This window comes from Ranitomeya variabilis, chromosome 5 (genome assembly GCF_051348905.1).
Source record: "Ranitomeya variabilis isolate aRanVar5 chromosome 5, aRanVar5.hap1, whole genome shotgun sequence".
In the NCBI taxonomy this organism is placed as follows: domain Eukaryota; kingdom Metazoa; phylum Chordata; class Amphibia; order Anura; family Dendrobatidae; genus Ranitomeya; species Ranitomeya variabilis.
The window spans coordinates 237,511,137-237,534,777 of NC_135236.1; positions in this window are offsets into that span (position 1 = coordinate 237,511,137).

The following is a 23,641-nucleotide window of genomic DNA, read 5'->3' on the forward strand; positions in this document are numbered from 1 at the left end:
ATCTACGAGTTTTCTTCCGTTTTTCGCTCCCCTTCTTCCCAGAGCCATAACTTTGTTATTTTTCCATCAATGAAGCCATGTGAGGGCTTGTTTTTTGCAGGACGAGTTGTACTTTTGAACGACACCATTTTTTTTGTCATTCACAAATCAGTGTTATTACCACAATTGTCGCCTCCTCAGACTTTGGCAACCGCCGTGGTTCCTCCTGTCGCCGAGTCCTGATCACTGGATAAAGCAGGGCTGCGGCGTTGTGTGTTCCCATTGTACCCGGCTCTCTGACATCACGGTACCGCACAGTCGCCCCTGCAATGTGCCTTCTGTGTCTACACCAAGATGATGACGGGATGACTGAGGCGCCATCAGCACACCGGAGCCTTTCTCCCACTCTTATGTTGCTATAAATGGACATCTTCTGCTAGAAAATGACTTTACACCTCAGAAATCTTACACAGTAAAATGGCCGCCGGGGAGCAGACTTGCGGCAGTTCTTCCTCTTTTGCTACAGTCTTACCACACCCACCCAGTGCTTCTCAATCAGGTGAAAATCGACACCATTTGTTCTTGGAAGAGGTAAAAAATTCAAAATGCGGTGAAATTGCAAAAAAAGTTCAATCCCACACTTGTTTTTCTTTTTTTACCATGTTCACTAAATGCTAAAACTGAGCAGCCATTATGATTCTCCAGGTCATTACGAGTTCATAGACACCAAACATGTGTAGGTTATTTTATTAATAATAATATTATTACCAATATTTAAGTGGTAAAAAAAAAATCAAAGTTTCTTAAAAAAAATTGTGCAATTTTCCAATACCCGTAGCGTCTCCATTTTTCATGATCTCAGGTTGGGTGAGGGCTTATTTTTTGTGTGCTGAGCTGACGTTTTTATTGATTCCATTTTGGTGTGTATATGATCTTTTGATCGCCCGTTATTGCATTTTATTGCAACATTGCGGAGACCAAAAACAGTCATTCTGGCGTTACTATTTTTTTTCGTTTCTCGTTACACCATTTACCGATCGGATAATTTTTATATATTGATAGATCGGGCGATTCTGAACTCGGCAATAACAATATGTTTATTTTTTGTCTTTGTTTTATTTTGAATGGGGGTGATTTGAACTTTTTAAAATATTTTTAAAAACATTTTTTTTTTTTACTGTTCAGTAGCATCAATAGTCTCCATGGGGGACTAGAAGCTGCGGTCATCTGATTGCTTGTGCTACACAGAGCAGGGCTGAAGCAGAAATGCTCACTTGCTATGAGCGCTGCCCATAGCAACACGGCAATGACAACCACAGGGGTCTGCTGCAATCCCCAGGTTGTTATGCTAACCCATCGGTGACCCCAATGTGACACGGGCACAGATAGGCAGGATTAGTGACGCGCTTCCATCGCGATTATGTTAAATGCCGCTGTCGGAGATTGACAGCGACATTTAACATGTGAGCAATTGCAGGTGGATCACGATTCCAGAGATGTTAGGGGCACATGTCAGCTGAGAAAATCAGCTGATGTGCTGGAAAAGTTGCGGGATCGGCGCCAGAGCCCGCACCAAACGGGGAGGCCACCTTAGACATAACTAAATGTCTAGGGTTAACAAAGGGGTTAAAGGAGTTTTTCAACTCAGTATTAATTATCTCTTTTTCTTAAATGCATGTGTTTTGTATTGAAAATCATTAGGCATACTTCACTGTTTTGCATCTACAGACTTGTTTCCTGCATATTTAGCTTTGATGTGGTCTGTGGTCATAGATCAGCTAAGAGGAGTTAGAAAAAAGCAGAAAAGAGTTACAAACTCTGCTATTGGGCAGTCAGGATGGGCTCATTCTCAGTTACCTCACTCTGCGGCCAGCAATAGAGAATGGAACACAGAGGCTAAAGAAGGCGAAGAGTGCTAAATTTTAATAAATCTTAATTGCAAAAAATGATTATGGCTGAAAATAGATGCATTTATGTAGGAGAAATTGCCCCCAAACACCTGAGGAAGTGGATTTGAAACGCGCGTCGGGGTGGAGGAATGCCTGACATGCTCGTGAACGCCTCATCACATTAGGTAAAACATACTTTATCTTTACTCATTTGGCCCGTCTATTTTTACCACTGTCTCTGTATTAGGACCAAAACTGGTGCCTGCTATTACGAACAGCACTTTACACTACAGCCGCCACCTTTATCCAGTCCTTGCGCTTCTTATAGCTGCATCTCTTGCACTTTGTTTATTTAGTCAAGGACTATATGTATTGAAGGATTATACAGGGCCTTTACTTACCTTATTTGGGTGTACTGTTCTTTGTTCCTGCTGGTCAGTATGGGCTATATTGTCAGTCCTTCCCTTTTGTGAGGCACGTTCAGTTTTGAGATTTTACTATTGCACTGTTATTATATTTATTTTAATAAATATGTTTGCCTTATATTACCTTAGTGGTTATTGCTTACCTTCCATATGGGTATGGTTTGCTTTTTGATTTTAGTACCCACAGACTTGTATTGTTTAGTTTGATCTGTGATTTGAATGAAAATCAGACTTGTCTCCATGATTTTGTGCAGACTACTTTGATAGCAAGAATGCAGATATAGGAAATGCTCCATATACCGATAGGTACGGAGGTTTATTCCTGAAAGATACAGATAGAACTTGTTTGTAAAAAATTGAAGTCTGAACAAGCCCTACGAAAAGTACAGTGTATGCGAGTATGAACCTAATATAAATAACACAGAGGCGGCACAAGCATCACTGTTCCTTCATGCTGATTGTCAGGGAGCGGGACCCGCAGCAATCCAATAACGATGTCCTATTCTAAAGGTATGTGCACACGCTGCGGACTGGTCTGCGGATTTTTCCGCACTGATTTTGATAAATCCGCAGGGCAAAAGCACAGCGTTTTTCCTGTGGATTTATCGCGGTTTTACCGCGTTTTTTGTGCAGATTCTACTGCGGTTTTACACCTGTGGTTTTTTAATATGGAGCAGGTGTCAAACCGCTGCGGATTCCGCACAAAGAATTGACATGCTGCGGAAAATAAACAGCAGCGTTTCCGCGCGTTTTTTTCCGCAGCATGTGCACAGCGGTTTTTGTTTTCCATAGGTTAACATGGTAATGTACACCGCATGGAAAACTGCTGCAGATCCGCAGCATCAAAAACGCTGCGGATCCGCAGCAAAAACCGCAACGTGTGCACATGGCCTTAGAATTTTGAAAGTTTTGTTAACCTGCATGTTTGACCCCGATTCTGCGTACACCAGAAACATGCAAAACAAATCTAAAAAAAGAAAATTATCAAAAGCTAGTTTTTATTAGATCAGAGATGAAACCAACTTTGAATAAAAGTATCATAAAACCGCACAGGTGAGAAAACAGTGACTGGGACAAAGCAAGATGAAATGAGTTGCAGTATACTCCGGACACAGATGAAAGGATTAAAAGTTTCTTTGTTTATTTAAATCCACAGCAAGATGAAATAACCTAGATTACAGCAATAGATCTGCAGTGCAATGTGCATGCACAAGGGGGCAGCTAAGTGCAATATGGTGAATGCAGATGCAAACCAGAGAGAGAGCTGACGGAGGAGAACGTAAGGGTAGATGTACTCTGTCAATGACTATATTCAGTCACCTCAGAAATGACTAAACACAATATAACATACTAAAGGTCCTGCCAGTCAGTATGACCCACACCAACAAACACGTGTAGACACAAGATGTGGGCTCCGGGCCCCCTGGGGGGCTGTCCCCTACATTTAGAGGAGTTGCGTTTGGTGGCGTACAGTAATCCAGGATGTCCCATCTTGTCTCTGTGACTGTTTCCGCTCATCCGTACGGTATGACAATACACCGGTGTATAGCCAGGGGGCTTGTTGCCTAGAGGGGTTTTTCATACGTAGATGGCATGTTTGGCACTTTTGTAAATCTGATGGTATTTGGGCTGCAACATGAACAAAAGAAAACGCACCAGACAAATGTAAAATTTGATAATGAGAAGCCTCTAGTAGGAGCTCTTACAACTCCCGCAGAGGCAATGACACTTATGGAAGACTTGCTAGTAAATAGCTAATACCCTGAGACTCAGGCCTGTACTGGACAGGTAAAAATACCTGAGCACTAGTTATAAAAAATGAAAACCTACATGACTGCAGAGAAATATTTTTTGCCCAAAAAATAAGTTGACTAGATATGAGAAAATAGATTGACACAACCCTGGTCCAGCATCTACATGAGCCCTCCGAGAAGCCAGGCAAGGCAGTTTGACACTTCAATTCCAGGGTCCCGGGCACCTCTAGGATCCCACAAAGTACATAAGCATGACAGTTCGCCCAGGACGCCAGCATTCTTGTGTCGGCTGAGGAAGTTTGCACTGCCCTGGTCTGGCTGCAAAGGAGCAGACACCAGGCCAGGGTCCTGAAGATCTAGCTGCTCAATACCATTGTGTACCCATAGAGTAACCTAACGGCGAGATACGAATGAGTGGGGTGCAATCAATTGGAGTTGGCAGTTTTCTACCAGAATATCATAACCCAATACTATCAGAGAGATACCCTAATTTGTAAAAGATCAATGATTTAAAAAAAAAAATATATATATATATGATGGTATGTCCTGGCCACCTTGCCATAGCCCTGATTATCATCGTCTGCAGAAAGAAGCATGCCAAAGAGATTTTCAATGACTACTAGGAGAAGTTTGAGAACCCTTCATCAGTTTTTTTTCCCTTTCTCTACATTTGGTACAAACTGTCACAAAGACCAAACACCGATGAAAATCTGATCCGACACATTGTGACAGTTTGTACCAAATGTAACTTCAATGTGTCGGATCAGATTTTCATCGGTGTTTGGTCTTTGTGACAGTTTGTACCAAATGTAACTTCAAAGACCAAACACCGATGAAAATCTGATCCGACACATTGAAGGAAATTGTTTTTTTTTCAAGCACAATAAAAAATAATGGCATACTCTGTCACACAAATGTTATGTTGTCTGACTTCTGCACCAAAATAACAGGTGGAAATGTGATAACACTCGCCGCCAGGCCAGGATATCCACCTGTAAATAAATGACAGCACCGTAAAGATCAGGATGGGTTTTGTGGACAAGACACAGACACCAGAATGTTCTTGTGTTACTGTGAAGTTTACCTAAAGGGTTTCTGCATTCGACATCCCAAACTTTTTTCTTCTTCTTATAATGCTGTATTGATATTAACCCCTTCACAACCTTGGATGCATCTATAAGTTAATTTTGGTAAGTACTTACCGAACTTGGATGTATGGATACAATGTATCTTTAATGAAGCACAGCAGTCGTGGTGATCGCATTAAGATGCCTGCTGATTCTCATGGCAGGTAACCAGGCATCGCCATCCCGCGGGGGTGGTATCAGCACAGATCATAGGCTGGAGACTGGCAAAGCCAGCGTCTCCAAGCCTACAGCCATCAGATTGCACAGATGTGATCTGCCCCCCACAGTGACAGCTTTGTGCTGCCTCATTCTAGCTCCGGCCGTGTGTCTGGTCAGAGTGCTGTTCTGTCACTGTGCCGGACCTTGTGGTACCACATACTTTTGAAACCCGCACCATCACTGCTGCCAGTGTTCCTGCAATTCCTGAAAGACGACGTTCCCAATCCCTGATTTTTCCTAATCCACCCCAATCCACATACCTTTTTCCCCCCTCTCCACATCCCGCCACTTCTGCTGCTGAGCGCTGATTAGTACTTGATCACTCTATTTTTGGCAGCTTTTTTTCTGTTCTTACGTCTTGCAGCCTCCAAGCACTGATCATTGACATAAATGATGGATCGGCACCCGAGCTCACTGTTTTACAGGACTTTTTGTCCATATTTTTTCTTCTCCCCCCACCTCTTTGCATCACTGCTGAGTCGCTGATCACACGTCACTGATGGTCAGCCGTGATCACTTTTGGCAACGCCTTTTTTTTTCTGTATTTTTTTATGCCCTTTTTGCACCACATCGGTGCCACGTCCTACAGCCGTTGAGCGCAGGTTGGGGACGAATTTCACTTATGGGCCTCTGCTTATTTTGTGTGTGGAAAAATAATTAAAACAAAAATTTAGATTAGTTGACAGGACTAGATCAGGGATATTAAAAATATACTGTAATAATCAATGTCTACTACCGTATTTTTTTATACTGAATTTAGTTAGGGTTAGTGTCAGATAGCAAAAACAGAATCACATCCGTGCATGCGTCCTGCAGCCATCAAGTGCTGATCTGAGACACATCACTGATCGGCATCCGGTTGTTGTTTTTTTGTGTGTGAAAACGAATGAAAAAAAAATTTGTTGATATAACTATATTAGGGACAGTAAAAATATACTATAGTGATCGGCGTCTAATACAGTATTGTTTTTTACTGAATATAGTTAGCTTAGAAAAACCAAAAAGAAAAAAGGTGTTCCTCCGCACAGCTGTGAGTCCAGTTTTACTCTATAAGACCAAATAACCCCTTGCTTCTCGGAACAGCCGACAAAAAATACCGTTAAGTATAATCACGGGGTGCAACTTCCAAAAACACTTTTGCAGTCCATATGAAGATAAAAAAGTGCACTTACCCGTGTTCTGAGTGGTCACAACTTTATTCGGACATAATGTGAAAATAGCAGGGAGGGATATGAAACAACTTGGACAACGGCCATTTCGTGCCTCAGCACTTCAACGGGTCCTTGAACCATAAAGTTGTGACCACTCAGAACACGGGTAAGTGCACTTTTTTATCTTCATATGGACTGCAAAAGTGTTTTTGGAAGTTGCACCCCGTGATTATACTTAAAGGTATTTTTTGTCGGCTGTTCCGAGAAGCAAGGGGTTATTTGGTCTTATAGAGTAAAACTGGACTCACAGCTGTGCGGAGGAACACCTTTTTTCTTTTTGGTTTTTCAAGATTGCATTGTGTTGTATTTCGTCCACGAGCACGCTGTCTTTGAACTCTGACCATACCCAACGTAGCTGTGGTGTATTATCAGCTGGCAGTGCCACTGTTATGGAACCCGAAGCTGCACCTTTGTCACACGGACTATTGGCAGGGAGGGAAAATGTTGATTCATATTTTTCGGAATGTGAACTTCATGAAGATATTGTATCACTCAGCACCAAGACTTTAGAGTACAAACTTTTTTCCATTGCTGAAAAAAAGGTTAATTCCTTCTGGACCAACAATTCATTAAAATCCTACCTGGATTGTGGACGTGTTCCACGAGGTCTCAGAATTACAAAAGAAATGTCACAATTCAAAGACAACGAATTGTTTGTCAAAGAATGGGAAAATATCTTATTACGTTGTTCCCAGGATCTTTTGCAACTTGTACTCAAACAAAATATTGCGAATTATGAAGTTATCAAATCGGAACTGATTAAAACCAAAGAGGAATTAAAGGCCAGACTATCCGAGTCCCAATGGACGGTTACAGACAAAAAATTAGACACCAAATTGATTATCCTGCAAAATGAGATAAAACAAAGAAAACGAGATAAGTTTATAAGAGACAAAAATGACTTTGAATCGGGCAGGATTTTTACATGGAATAAAGGGAACCAACCCGGTACTTTTCGTAAATTTCAGAGGAGACAGTATCAGAAAAAAGGCTCCACCTGGAGAAATCGAAATGGAAATAAAAAAGACTATCTTACAACAGATTCGGACTCAAGTGCCACCGAAGAATTGAGTGGAACATCAAGAATCCCTACCCCGACTTCCGGGAGGCGGAGCTAGTGAATGGCCGCTTCTTAGCAGAGCTCCTGGGTTAAGGGCGCTAATTTTATCTAAAGCACCGTTTTCTTTCACCCAGAGACCAGGATAAGGACCGGACAAGGGGTACCGACGGTAGTCCCAGCTTTCCGGATCCCCCGGGAGTCAAGAGGCGCATTCAGCGCCACATACAGTGCAGTACTCTGCACCGTTCCCGGCCAGCAGGGTCGGTGGCGGCGGAGGCGGCTAGGAGACCGGAGGAAGAGAGTGAGCGGCACGCAGAGGCACTAACCTAGGTTGGTGAGGAGAACAGGAGCTGCTGAGGAGGACCGGAGGCGTGCAGGAGCGGTGAGCAGCTCCGGAGAGGCGCAGAAGATCAGCGCGGGAAAAGGAGGTGAGCCGGCGCCATCTTGCTAGAAAGCGCGCCAGCCCTCACAGCCCGTTGCGCACAGCCAGAGAGGAGAGGTGAGCTGAACCGCAACTATAACAGCTGCTACAAGGACAAGGTGAGCAGCGCAGGGGACATATATATTATCCTGGCACAAGGGGAGCTGGTGAAAGTAGCGAGACCTGAAGTCCCCAAGAGGAAGGCGCACTAGACCCCCCCCCATATTGTGGGCACTGACTTGTAGCAAGCAGCAGCGCTGGTGTAGGAGAGTGGATGCAGCGCCCCTGATCTAAGTCAGTCACAAGGAGAGAGACATTTCTGCAAGGAGGCACACCTGTTACAGGGTGATTTGCACATTCTGCATAGCAAGAGTCCAGAACTGGCTTTCATCATAGCTCTATAGTAACCACAGTGTCATTGCAACATATTTGGATGTCACAGAGTTTTAGGTGAAAGCTCACCTAATGTGATAATGTAAAGGACATTTAGATTCATCCTCAGATGTAGCTATCAAGCACAAAGATATCACTAACAACTTAACAAATATCTCAGGCTCCCATCGCACCATGGACAAATATGTGGGCAAGGGTACCAAGGCCGGCAGAAGTTCTACACGTAACCAGGCAGGCACATCTCCGGTATCATCAATTGCGGACACCAACACAGACAACCCACAGTCAATAGCAACCGCTATCATAGAACGGCTGATGCCCGAGATAGACAATCGTTTGGCAGCTTTTCAAACTTCATTGGACACAATAGTCTCACAAGTTAATACCCAGGGAGCACGCATAACAGATGCGGAACAAAGAATATCAGACCTGGAGGACTCTACCATAACTCTCACAAACAAACTAGATGATAAAGAAAAGATTATTTCGGATTTAATAGACAAAGTAGATGACCTTGAAAACAGGTCCCGTCGTAACAATCTGAGACTTATAGGCCTCCCAGAGTCGATCCCTTCCTCAGAACTAGTAAAAATCACATCTGAATGGCTGCCTAGAGCTCTTGGAGTATTGCCAACATCAGGCGTCGTGGCCATTGAAAGAGCACAGACTAGGACCCCCAAGAGGAGGAGAAGGGGTCAGGCCGCGTCCGGTCATTTTCAAAATCCTGGATTTCCAGGATAAAATTCGTATTTTGGCAGCATTCAGGAAACAACGTACTCTGTTGTATGAAAACCACAAACTATTACTATTCCAGGACTACTCGGCCGCCATGGCAGCTAAACGCAAAGCCTTCAATCCTGCTTGTAAAATATTGGTGGATAAAAATATTCGCTTCAATCTGCAGTATCCTTCGATTCTGCGCTTTGTTATGGAGGGGAAAAACTGGTCCTTCAGTGATCCAGGAAAGGCTCTGGAATTCCTTCATGAAGCACCCCGGGCTCACTCTAATTCTGTTAAATCCTGATAAGAAAGCTACTTTAATATGTCATTATTAAGTGATATCTTGCTTGTGCTAACATTTTTATGCCCTTAAGCGGCATGTTTACTTTTTATGTTATGTTCACTTTAAGGTTGAGTACACCTGTTATTGTTATAGAGTTAAATTGGGGAGAGAATTTGGGAGGGGGGGATGGGCTCTGCTTATGTACACTTAAATCTTGGGTCCAGGGAGATCTTACGCTCACTCGCTGGGATGGGTGGGGATCTCACAACTTATACAGGTGGGTCTGGTGGTCACCCGAAAAGGGATAGGTTAATGACTGATCAAGCAGGCACCAAAGATACCACTATCCGCTCTTTACAATGGTGCTCATGGAATGTCAATGGACTTAACTCCCCGGTCAAGAGGAAGAAGGTTATGCATTTCCTGCAAAAACAGAATTTCCACATTAATTTTTCTTCAGGAGACACATTGGGTTAAGGGTAAACACCCTTCTATGTTAAGCAGAAAATATACACTTTGTGCTGAGGCCTCATATACAAAAAAACGAGGAGTAGCCATACTGATATATAATGGCCTCAACTATGAGATACTAGACACTCTAGAAGATCCTCAAGGCAGATTTCTGCTAGTCAAAATCATGATTAAGGGAATGTGTTTCAATCTAGTCAACATTTACGCCCCAAATGCACCTGAGGTTCAGTTTCAAGTTAAACTACGAGAGAGACTGGCGGGATGGGATACGTCACGGGTGGTCATGGGAGGTGACTTCAATGAGGTAGCAGACATATCCATGGATAGATCTAACCCTAAAGAAACTCATCGTTTAATGCAGGATAGTGGCATCCAATCACTAATAGATCACTTTGATTTGATTGACATATGGAGGCTACAACATCCTTTGGAGAGGGACTACTCTCATTACTCCCATGTACACGATACACATGCCAGGATTGATTGCTGGTTGTTACACGAATCTTTGTTACCCTTAGTAACACAATCAAACATACAAAACATTCATATTTCGGATCACGCCCCGGTGACGTTTCAGTCCAAATTAGTATCCCCAATTCACCAGGAACGGAGGTGGCGCTTTCCTTCATACCTATACCAATCAGACGATTTTAGAAAATACCTACAAATGTCATGGGAAGTATATAAAAATGATAACCAGGTCCACTGTGATAGCCCACACCTGTTCTGGATGGCCTCTAAGGCCGTGTTGAGAGGTCAAATCATTTCCTATGTCAGTCATAAAAAAAAGACATAATGAATAAAGCTAGGGATACACAAAAATCAGTAACTCAAGCATACAAAGATTTCAAACTAAATAACACTCCATTGACAAAGGAAAAATATTTGAGGGCAAAGGAAGAGGCAGACACTTTAGCCCATGAATTGGCTTTATTCAACTTAGACTACCAAAAACAAAAATATTTTAAATGGGGTAACAAGCCGGGGAAGGTGTTGGCATCTCTCACAAGACCATATAGGAAACAGACGAGAATACACAAAATACAACAACGCAGCGGTCACACCCTAATTAAAAATGAAGAGATAGTGGATGAATTCCGTTCTTTTTTCAGTGAGTTGTATAGGTCAGAAACAGGGGGAGGAAGCGGGGAATTCCTCACAGACAACCTTGCCCCAGCGCTTACAGAGGAAGAGAGAGAGACCATTAATTCCCCAATAACACCTTCAGAAATTGTACAAACTATAACTAAACTTAAAGTATCTAAAGCACCCGGCCCAGATGGGTTCAGCAACGAACACTATAAGATCTTGGGTTCATGTATAGCTCCCTATTTGAGTGAATTATTTAATAAGATAGTTGGACTTGGTCATATGCCGGACTATTTCAATGAGGCGGTGGTTATTGTTCTCCCAAAACCAGGTAAAGATCATGCTCAAGTCGAAGGTTATAGACCTATTTCATTATTAAATTCAGATTTTAAAATTTTCACAAAAATTCTGGCAGACAGATTACAGAAAATAATGCCAAAATTGATATCACCACAACAAACTGGTTTTATTCACGGGAAATCCATTACATTCAACATTAGGACAGCGGTGAGTGCCATATCTTATAGTAGAGCAAATAAACATATGAAAACCATTGTGGTAAGCCTAGACGCGGACAAGGCGTTTGATAGAGTAGCCTGGAACTATCTGTATGATCTGTTATCATTCCGAGAGTTTGGTCCGTGGTTTAGTGAAGCGGTCAAAACAATTTATAGGAAGCCATTATCCAGGATGTCCGTGAACAATGTTCTATCCAGACCCTTTGAGATTCAGAGGGGAACCCGACAGGGATGCCCCTTGTCTCCACTATTGTTCAACATAGCATTAGACCCATTTCTGAGAAGGTTACAAAACGAGGCGGCATTTGAGGGGGTGAAGGTGGGAACTACATCGGTAAAGATCTCGGCCTTTGCTGATGATGTTCTTTTATTTATTGCCAACCCAGTTGAGGCAATCCCGGCCATCATGCTTATTTTAGAGAGTTTTGGTAAATGCTCTGGTTTCAAAGTCAACTACAGTAAATCTGAAGCCCTGGCAGTTTTCAGATCCGGGAGGTTGAGTGACCCCACATTCCCATTCCACTGGTGCCAGGAATCCATTAAATACCTGGGGATACGGTTGCCTGCAGACCCATCTATTTTATATAGAGCTAATTATAGGCCACTGGTCTCCTCCATAATTGATCTTCTCCACTCCTGGAAACACTTCTCACTGTCATTCTCTGGTAGATGCTATTTAATTAAAATGATAGTTTTTCCCAAACTGCTATACGCCTTTCAGACTCTGCCCCTTCTCCTGACTCAATCAGATCAGGATCTGTTGAACCTAAACTTCCGAAGATTCATTTGGGGGATTGGAGGTAGATCACGCATAAGTCTCGCAAAACTACAGGCGACTAAATTGGAGGGTGGTGTTAACTTTCCTGATTTGGGAAGATATAACTTAGCGGCTAACCTCAGATATGCAATTGATTGGATTAGGGGTCTTTCTCATTTTGCAAACATTGAAATAGAGCAACAATTTTACCCACACATTTCACTACCATCTTTATTACATCTAGGTGGGGAGGAACTCCCAGTGGGAATACATGACCACCCATCACTTTGGCAAACGATGCAGACTTGGCGACAATGTAGGAAGATTGGTGGTTTGAGATATGATTTATCTCCATTCCAGACCTTTTTGGGAAACCCGAAATTCATGGAGGGCTCCACACCGTCTTTTTATAAGATTTTGGCTTCTCAGGGTTGCAGGCAGGTGGTAGACCTCTTGGATCTTAATTTCTCAATAATATCTTTCGAAAAGGCATCACAACAATACCCATTATTTAACAATAAACCGTTTTCATTTCTTCAAGCGCGTAGCCTGGTACAGAAATGTCAGACACTGGGGGAGACGACAGAGGGGAAGGCCAACTTAGATGGGTTTATTCGGAATGCAAAATCTAACCCGGCTTCTATAAGTAACATCTATTCAATATTGCGTAGAAAATGGGTGGGGGAAGGGAAAACCACGGGTGTGGCGAGATGGCTGAGGGATATGCCTGACTTGGAGGTGAGTGACCTTTTTGAGGCTACCATGACACAAAGAAAAATTCTACCATATAGCAGCTATACTGACATGGCACTTCTAATATTACATAGAGCCTATATCACACCTTGCATGCAATCTAAAATGTCCCCATCCATCGTCTACTTATGCTCCAAATGTAAAGCCCGTAATACTGACATATACCATCACTTATGGAGTTGCCCGCAAATCCGAGAACTTTGGGGAGAGGTACACAAAGAACTGCAAAAAAATTTGTGGAACGGGTTTCACACTTACCCCACAATGGGCTATTTTTAATATCCTAGATGAAACATCTCGAAAATTACCCAAACACATCAAGGCAACACTTATGACATGGGCTTCAGCAACTAGAAAGAGTATTTTGCATCAGTGGTTGAGTCCTTTAGTCCCTTCACTCCCTTTCATTCGCACAAAAATACAGTTTATATTTAGAATGGAGTGGCTGGACGCACTGACTAACAAAGAAAAACAAGTAAGCAAATTCTTTTCTACATGGGTTACTTTTATTCCATCGCTCCCTTTGGAGACTAGGGAGAAACTGAGAGCACAGTTTGAAAATACCCAATGGTACTTATTGCAGCGGATAGGTGGTGACTCACCAATTCCTTGAGGTACCTTTATGGTTGGGTGTACGCAGAGTCTAGAGGTTTATGTTTTTGGATTAGGTAGGGGTGGGAGGGTTCTGGGATACAATATCGTTAATATTGCCACATTACTGTATTATTAACATTGGAAATGTATGATGTGTATTATATTATATTATAAACTCTAATAAAAAGATTTAAAAAAAAAAAAAAAGAATCCCTACCCCTATTTCATAATGGAAACAATGCGGCATCCCCTTTAGACGCAGGACGCGCCGTGGGGGTAGAAGAAATGGCAGAAAGAAATCGCCGAAAGAGAAAACAAGTTTCATGGAGGCCGATGTAAGGGACATGAATGCTGTCATTAATTTGACGGATCATGTCCTGAATGATGCACATTTTTCTGTATTAACTAAAGGCCTGAACTTTTGCTTGCCGGCAGAATTTAACCTTGTAGACTTCAAAATCGACTTATTTAAAGCCACTAGAAAAATGCACCTTTTCAAGCATTACAATTGTAAAAATAAAAATATGAGCACCTCAAAATTGGGTCCATTGGAAAATTTTCCAGGAGAAGTACCCTGCCGTATAGGACCTTTGGGTTTCATGGCAGGGGAAGAAGGGGAGGCTATACGGGAAGACGCCCTTCTGCTGCTAAGCTTGGCGGACCCCACCTTTTCTGTGTCCGATCGTAAGGATATACCAAGTGTACCATTCACAAGGGGTGTTAAATCCACTTATATGCCCCCAACATCCCCAGGCAATCTCATAGATGTCTTTGAGATGCAGGTTCTAAAAGATATTGAATCTATCCTATATAAAAAATCCCCTAATAATTTATCGTCAGGTGAATTACGGGCTTTAAAAGAAATACGGGGATGGTCGGACACTATATGCTCGGCAGATAAGGGAGGGAATATCGTATTGTTAACGAAGGAGTATTATGAAAAGGAAGCATTGAGGCAGTTGTCAGAGTCTCACACATACGAGAAACTTAAGGGGGACCCTACTTTCAAGTTTAAGGGCATTCTGCGTTCATTCTTGAGACGGTTTGTGGAGGACAGGGTTTTCTCGGAGAAGCAGGCTAACAAATTGTTGCCTGATTATCCGAGAAAGCCACACTGGTACCACATCCCGAAGGTCCATAAATCCATCACACGGCCCCCGGGACGCCCTATAGTTTCGTGTGTGGGGTCACTTACAGAGCCACTTTCAGCTTATCTAGACTGGTTGCTGCGTCCTCTCCTACGTGATATACCGTCCTATGTTAGGGATACTAGCGATTTTTTAGACACATTCAAAGACTTCGTGTGGCAGGATGGTTTTTGTCTAGCCTCCATTGACATTGAAAACTTATACACTAGAATCCCTCAAAAATTGGGAATAGAGACTATTAAATCTGTCCTTCAAAAAACTCCCACTGATTCAGGCACCATTGCGTTCATTTGTGAGGGTTTATCCCTCATTCTTGAACAAAATGCATTTCAATTTGATAATACGTGGTATAGACAAATTGAGGGAGTGGCCATGGGTACACCAGTTGCTTGTACCCTGGCAAACCTCTTTCTGGCTAAATTTGAGGAAGAATACATCTATTCAACAAAAAATCCTTTTTTAAAACACATCAAATTCTTTTCCAGATTTGTGGATGACATTCATGGTGTGGGATGGGTCCCGGGAGACTTTCACACAATTTGTGGAGTTCCTGGGGACATTGAACACCATGAATATGGGATTCACCTCCCAATTCGGAGAAAATGATCTGGTATTCTTAGATGTCAGAGTAAGGCCGGCCTCACACTGGGCGTAAGACAATACGCCACGTATTATACGTCCGTACTACGGCCGTAATACTGAGAAATGTTCCCAAAATATTGATCCGTAGTCAGGGTGTGTCAGCGTATTTTGCGCATGGCATCCTCCGTATGTAATCCGTATGGCATCCGTACTGCGAGATTTTTGCGCAGGCTTGCAAAACCGACATCTAATGGATTTATGTGCTCAAATGTTCGGGAAAACATATATATATATATATATATATACTGTATATATGTCATTGAGACACATATATATATATTCTGTATTTAGATTTCATTCAGCGCGATATCTGTGAACAGCCGGTAATTCAATTGCCGGCTTTTCATTTCTCCTGCACAAACCCGACAGGATATGAGACATGATTACATACAGTAAACCATCTCATATCCCCTTTTTTTTGCATATTCCACACTACTAATGTTAGTAGTGTGTATGTGCAAAATTTCAGCGCTGTAGCTGCTGAAATAAAGGGTTAAATGGCGGAAAAAATTGGCGTGGGCTCCCGCGCAATTTTCTCTGCCAGAATGGTAAAGCCAGTGACTGAAGGCAGATATTAATAGCCAGGAGAGGGTCCATGGTTATTGGCCCCCCTGTGGCTAAAAACATCTGCCCCCAGCCACCCCAGAAAAGGCACATCTGGAAGATGCGCCTATTCTGGCACTTGGCCACTCTCTTCCCACTCCCTGTAGCGGTGGGCTATGGGGTAATGAAGGGTTAATGCCACCTTGCTATTGGAAGGTGACATTAAGCCAGATTAATAATGGAGAGGCGTCAATTATGTCACCTATCCATTATTAATCCAATTGTTGGAAAGGGTTAAAAAAAACACACACACACATGATTTAAAAGTAGTTTAATGAAATAAACACAGCGGTTGTTGTAATAATTTATTGTTCTCTCAATCCATCAGGAACACCCTCGCTTGGAAAAATAATAAACGCACAAGATACATACCTTCTGGTGAACCGTCTCGTCCCACGAAGTAATCCATCTGAAGGGGTTAACTAATATTACAGGCAGGAGCCCTGCTAAATGCAGCTGTGCTCCGTGCCTGTAATCCCCGGCGAATGAATGAAATGTAGGTCATTGACCTACATTTCCTTCAGTCGCAGTGATGCGCCCCCTGGTGGATGTCCTCATATGACCTGGAGCGTGGGAAAAAGTTCCCAGGCTGCAGTTCATGAGAACATCCACCAGGGGGCGCATCACCGCGACTGAAGGAAATGTAGGTCAATGACCTACATTTCATTCATTCGCCGGGGATTACAGGCACGGAGCACAGCTGCATTTAGCAGGGCTCCTGCCTGTAATATTAACCCCTTCAGATGGATTACTTCGTGGGACGAGACGGTTCACCAGAAGGTATGTATCTTGTGCGTTTATTATTTTTCCAAGCGAGGGTGTTCCTGATGGATTGAGAGAACAATAAATTATTACAACAACCGCTGTGTTTATTTCATTAAACTACTTTTAAATCATGTGTGTGTGTGTTTTTTAACCCTTTCCAACAATTGGATTAATAATGGATAGGTGTCATAATTGACGCCTCTCCATTATTAATCTGGCTTAATGTCACCTTCCAATAGCAAGGTGGCATTAACCCTTCATTACCCCATATCCCACCGCTACAGGGAGTGGGAAGAGAGTGGCCAAGTGCCAGAATAGGCGCATCTTCCAGATGTGCCTTTTCTGGGGTGGCTGGGGGCAGATGTTTTTAGCCACGGGGGGGCCAATAACCATGGACCCTCTCCTGGCTATTAATATCTGCCCTCAGTCACTGGCTTTACCATTCTGGCGGAGAAAATTGCGCGGGAGCCCACGCCAATTTTTTCAGCCATTTAACCCTTTATTTCAGCAGCTACAGCTCTGAAATTTTGCACATACACACTACTAACATTAGTAGTGTGGAATATGCAAAAAAAAAAGGGGATATGAGATGGTTTACTGTATGTAAACCATGTCTCATATCCTGTCGGGTTTGTGCAGGAGAAATGAAAAGCCGGCAATTGAATTACCGACTTTTCACTAACACCGCTGCGTATTTCTCGCAAGTCACACTGCAGGTCCGTGTGGAATCCGTATTTTTCTCGCCCCCATAGACTTTCATTAGCGATTTTTTTGCGCAATACGCTGACAAACGCAGCATGCTGCGATTTTGTACGGCCGTAGAAAGCCGTATAATACTGAACCGTAATATACGGCTAATAGGAGCAGCCCCATTGAGAATAATTGTGCCGTATGTAATGCGAGTTTTACGGACGTAGTTTCTGCGCTCTTACGTCCGTAAAACTCGCCAGTGTGACGCCGGCCTAAGAGTGTCGGCTGGCACCATACTCACAGAGGTTTATCGAAAGCCATCCTCCACTAATGCATTATTACATTATGGTAGTGCCCACCCCCAATACACAAAAGAAGCTTTACCTTTTAGCCAATTTTTACGGGTAAAAAGGATTAATAACGATTCAGTGGGTTTCAGACAACAGTCAGAAGATTTATACAAAAGGTTCGCTAGGAGAGGATACCCAGAACCGGTCTTGGATAAAGCTTTGAATAAAGCCATTAATATGTCCCCAGGAAATAACAGGATGGATAGATCTAAAAAATAAAAAAAGTTTGTGTTCTGCTTTGAATTTGGACCTCTGGATACGTGTATTAGATCAGCCATTCGCAAGAATTGGCAGATTTTAGGTCAGGACTCAGATTTGAAAGAGATGGTGGACAGGGGTCCCCTTTTTGCTTGTAGACGGAGTAAGAATATCAGAGACATGCTAGTACAAAATAGATTCTCCTCCAATCATGACACCTGGCTCACTGCACGTACCCCCAAGGGTAATTTCAAATGCGGCCACTGCAACTTCTGTAGTTTCCATCTTACAGGTACTCATATTAAAATTGGCTCAATCCAACATGTGATCAAGGATTTTATATCCTGCAGATCCACTCATATAGTGTATGCGATTTTCTGTCCCTGCGGGTTTTATTACATCGGTAAGACTTTCCGGCCATTATTTGTCAGAATAAGGGAACACTTCAACTCAGTAAGAACGGGGAAGGGGGTCCCAAAACTTATCAGTCATGTCAGAAACCATCATGGAGGTAGTATACAGACCTTGCGGTTTGCAGGACTAGAGAAGGTACACTTACCCCGACAAGGTGGTGACCTGTAGCGTCTCCTTCTACAAAGAGAAGGGAGATGGATATTACGCGCAGACGCATTGGGACCCTTAGGTCTCAATGAAAGGATAGACATGAGCGTGTTCCTCTAAGATTGTTCAAAAAAAGAAAAATGTCCGCAATATAGTTGATTTATATATCTATTTTCATGGTGCTGTGTTTTTAATTTTGTTTTAATTGTGTGGATTTGTTTCACTGTTCACATTTAGAATTGCATGTGTTTGTTCACTGACGGGATTGGAGGAGTTTTGTCTGCCACAGGTGTGCATAAGATTCCCCTGCATTTCCCTTCAGTGATAGGACCCGTTGAAGTGCTGAGGCACGAAACGGCCGTTGTCCAAGTTGTTTCATATCCCTCCCTGCTATTTTCACATTATGTCCGAATAAAGTTGTGACCACTCAGAACACAGGTAAGTGCACTTTTTTATCTTCATATGGATAGTTAGCTTAGTGTCAGATAGTTGCGGGTGTTCATTATTTTTTTTTCCAAGGTCCATCTAGTTATTTTGTTTTTTATTTTACCAAATTTTTATGTTCTTTTATTTCTATCTTTTTCTTTCTAGATTGTATTTATTTAGAAGTGAAGAAAATAAAGTTTACACCAAACATACACACACCTGAATAAAATTTGGTACACAAACACCACATACATGAAAAAAATGTCATGCTTGTCCCAATCATGGTACTCAGCTGATAGTGAGGGATAGGATCCCACCTTCCTTTATTTTTTTATTTTCCTCCTCCTCAAGTGATACCGAACTGCTACGCACATTTCCAAGGACAGAAAATGAACCAGCGCCCACCATTACTGACCCCGTATGGGCCTCATCCCCAAAAGATTATGGACAACAGATTAGTGGCGCAATAAGGAATCAGATTTGACACTACTGGCTTTACAGAAATATTTTTTCAAAGTCTTTTTCTAGGAGGATTTTGTAAATCTCATGGTGGCCTAGACAAATTTGTATCCCCAACAATTTGGCACATAACCACCCTTCATCATTTTCTAACTGGACCCTTGTAGACACAGAAAAAATGATGGGGTTAATGAAGAAGCCAGAGCATTGGCAAAATTGGAGTGTTGACGTTTTGAATCACTCCACTGTTCTGCATGGCTATGCTCCGTAAACAATTTGAGGCAGTCCACAAAAGTTTGGATTACAATGGACCCGTAGAAGTGCTAATCGCACGAAACGGCCGTCGTCCCTCTGCACTCCCCGCACTTTCCAAGATGTGTTTGTATTAACCTGAACATGGATTAAACATTGTGGATCAGCCAACTGGTGAGTGCCGCTATTTTCTTACAATTAACTTTTGGAATGATGCATTACAATGATAATGCACGGTTTCCTCCCCGAGATGACCCGAAGTGTGACTGACTTTTCAAAGTTTGTCCGGTTATTGGGCATTTCAGCAACAAGTTTGCTGAGGTGTACATTCCCCAAAGGGACATCTACGAGTCCCTGATACATTTGAAGGGGAGGCTCAAATTCCAACAAAATTAAACTTTACAAGGTATACGAGAGTACCTCAGGGTACACCCAAAGGTTTAGAGTTTATGAAGCGAAGGACACCTGGACTGATCCCTCTGAATGTCCCCCTGTCCTGAGTGTGAGAAAACTGTGAGATTTGGTGCACCCACTGCTGAATCAAGGTTATCACCGTTCACTTTTATACCAGCATCCCACTCTTGAAGTCCCTCCCTGTGTGAGCTACTGCAGCATGCAATACTATCTGCATAAATCAGACAGGACTCTGTAAGACGCTAAATGGGCATCTGCTCTGAAAGGGTGAGAGCAGAGCCCAATGTAGCGACAACATGCTGGTGGTCAAGTACAAGAGGGATGTCCCTTTCTTGACCCACCATACATAGTGATGGCAGCACTTCCACCACTGTATGAGGTACTCTGCACAGGTCACCAAAGCAGTCTGTGTCCTGGAGTACAACAAAAACATGGGGGGGAGTTGATCTCTCTGATGAAGTCCTCCAGCCGTACAGTGCCATGAGAAAAGCCAAGTTGTGGTACAAGAAGCTGGTTGTGCACATTGTACAAAGCTTATGTGCTATCATGATTTGCAAGCTATGTCGTACTTTCAGTTCCAGGAGTTAGTGATCAAGGCCCTAATCTTTGGAAGTCAAGAAGGAGCAGGCCCCAGTACTTCCGGAAATGAAGGCGCTCGTATCGTACCAGACCAACAATTCCCCGATGAGATCCCTCAAACTACACAGAAATGAAGGTCGCAAAAGATGTGCCGAGTGTGTTACAGAAGGGGGACACGCAAGAACACCACTTATCAATGCGACATCTGCCACGACAAACCTGGCCTGTGTATAAAAGAATGTTTCTAACAGTACCACACATCCATGAACTACTAAATTAATTTCTGACTTAAACAACTCACGTATGTCAACCTGATGCACTCTACACTACTCAAGTAGTGGGGATGTGTGCCACTCTCTGTACTAGTGATGAGCGAATATACTCGTTACTCGAGATTTCCTGAGCACGCTTGGGTGTCCTCCAAGTATTGGTAAGTGCTCGGAGATTTAGTTTTCATCGCCGCAGCTGTATGATTTACAGCTACTAGCCAGCATAAGTACATGTGGGGGTTGCCTGGTTGCTAGGGAATCCCCACATGTAATCAAGCTGGCTAACAGATGTAAATCATTCAGCTAATCACTAATCTGTACCCTAGACCACCTAGGTAACATGCCTTTTATTTTTTGCCTAACTTTGTTCCTCTGGTTTGCTTTGTCATAACTTCCAAACTGGCCCACATGCTATGGACTACTTGTTACATCTAACCAGCTTCTGCTAGGTACCTTTCAAACTTTCTTCTCACAGCCTTTGGCTGAACTACCTTTCATACAATACTTTGGTTGCCAGTTTCTAGCATTGTGTACTGTGATGATATGGCCACTTACTAAAGCCTATAGGACAAATGGACATAGAGCGGAGTCCACAGTTCTACGAGTTAGACTTTTTCCAGCACGGAGCACCGGTTGCGTCAATATTGTTGTTTTATTAGAGATTTGCTTTCTCCTCAGTTCATCCTCAGGAATCCATGTTTACATTCAGTGACAGTAAGCAGAGGAAGATAAGCAGGCTAGATCTTATGTAAACCTAAGGCCAGACAGGAGATTGCTAAAGGTACCGTCGCACTCAGCGACGCTGCAGCGATATAGACAATGAGCCGATCCCTGCAGCGTCGCTGTTTAGGTCGCTGTAGAGACGTCAAACACAGCAGCTCCACAACGATGCAGGAGCGATCCCGTGACGTAACGGTGACTCACTTATCGTTCTCACAGGTCGTTAGCTCCATGTAAAACATTGCTGACATCGTTGCTTTTGCTGTCAAACATGACGATACACGCCGACCTGACAACCAAATAAAGTTCTGGACTTCTAGCTCCGACCAGCGATATCACAGCGGGATCCGGATTGCTGCTGCGTGTCAAACACAACGAGATCGCTATCCAGGACGCTGCAACGTCACGGATCGTTGTCGTTCTCGTTGTAAAGTAGCTGAGTGTGAAGGTACCTTTAAGGTAAATGTAAGGGTACCGTCACACATTGAAATTTCCATCGCTACGACGTTACGATTCGTGACGTTCTAGCGATATCGTTACGATATCGCAGTGTCTGACACGCAGCAGCGATCAGGGATCCTGCTGAGAATCGTACGTCGTAGCAGATCGTATGGAACTTTCTTTCGTCGCTTGATCACCCGCTGACATCGCTGGATCGTTGTGTGTGACAGCGATCCAGCGATGTCTTCGCTTGTAACCAGGGTAAACATCGGGTAACTAAGCGCAGGGCCGCGCTTAGTAACCCGATGTTTACCGTGGTTACCAGCGTAAACGTAAAAAAACAAACCGTACATACTCACCCGTCGGTGTCCTTCAGGTCCCTTGCAGTCTGCTTCCTGCTCTGAGTGCCGGCCGGAAAGTGAGAGCAGATCACAGCGGTGCTGCGATCTGCTCTCACTGTACGGCTGCACTCAGAGCAGAAAGCAGACGGCAAGGGACCTGAAGGACACCGACGGGTGAGTATGTACGGTTTGTTTTTTTACGTTTACGCTTGTAACCAGGGTAAACATCGGGTTACTAAGCGCGGCCCTGCGCTTAGTTACCCGATGTTTACCCTGGTTACCCGGGGACTTCAGCATCACTCCAGCGCCGTGATTGCAACGTGTGACCGCAGTCTACGACGCTGGAGCGATATTCATACGATCGCTGCGACGTCACGGATCGTGCCGTCGCAGCGATGAAAATTTCAATGTGTGACGGTACCCTAAAGCAATCATCCCATCAATCCATTGTTCTACCAGCCTAGGCTCATTGTGTGGATGGAGATAGTAGATCCAGGGGAGCCGTCACCACAGGGGTCTCACATACAGTGCCAGGTGATGGAATATGCTTTGTTCTATGAGCTAAAGAAAAAATTGTTTAAGGGAGAGGGAGAAAAAGACACATGGGCTGAATCAGGCAGTTGTTGGAGGGACCTCGATGGGAGAGGATCTAAGCTGGGATGGATGATCTATGGAGTTTTGGAGATTGATTGCTGGCTGGAGGGGTATCCATGAGCTACAGTCGTGATATCCATCCATCGTCTGGAGGAACATAGGCTGTGACTGCACACTATAATGGCTGAAGATGCCAAAACCTGTGGGCCAACCAAAAGTTGGGAGACAGTGGGTATCGCCTGGTACAGGGCCAGTGGAACTACTGATCTCAGATTGGGAACTTGTGGACTGGGGACATTGTATGTTGGCCATCTACATGTATTTGTTGTACATCCATGGATGTATGGAATAAAAATAGTTGCACTGTTAACCTGAATATGTGATTTTTATAACCCACATCAGATTCTCGCAAGTGGTGGCAGCTGGTAGGATCACTTATCTCTGGACAGCATACCAGGGAAAGTAACTGAGCTGTGACTTGGCAGAAGAGATGGCAGACTCCATCTACAAGAGGCTCAAGAAGGAG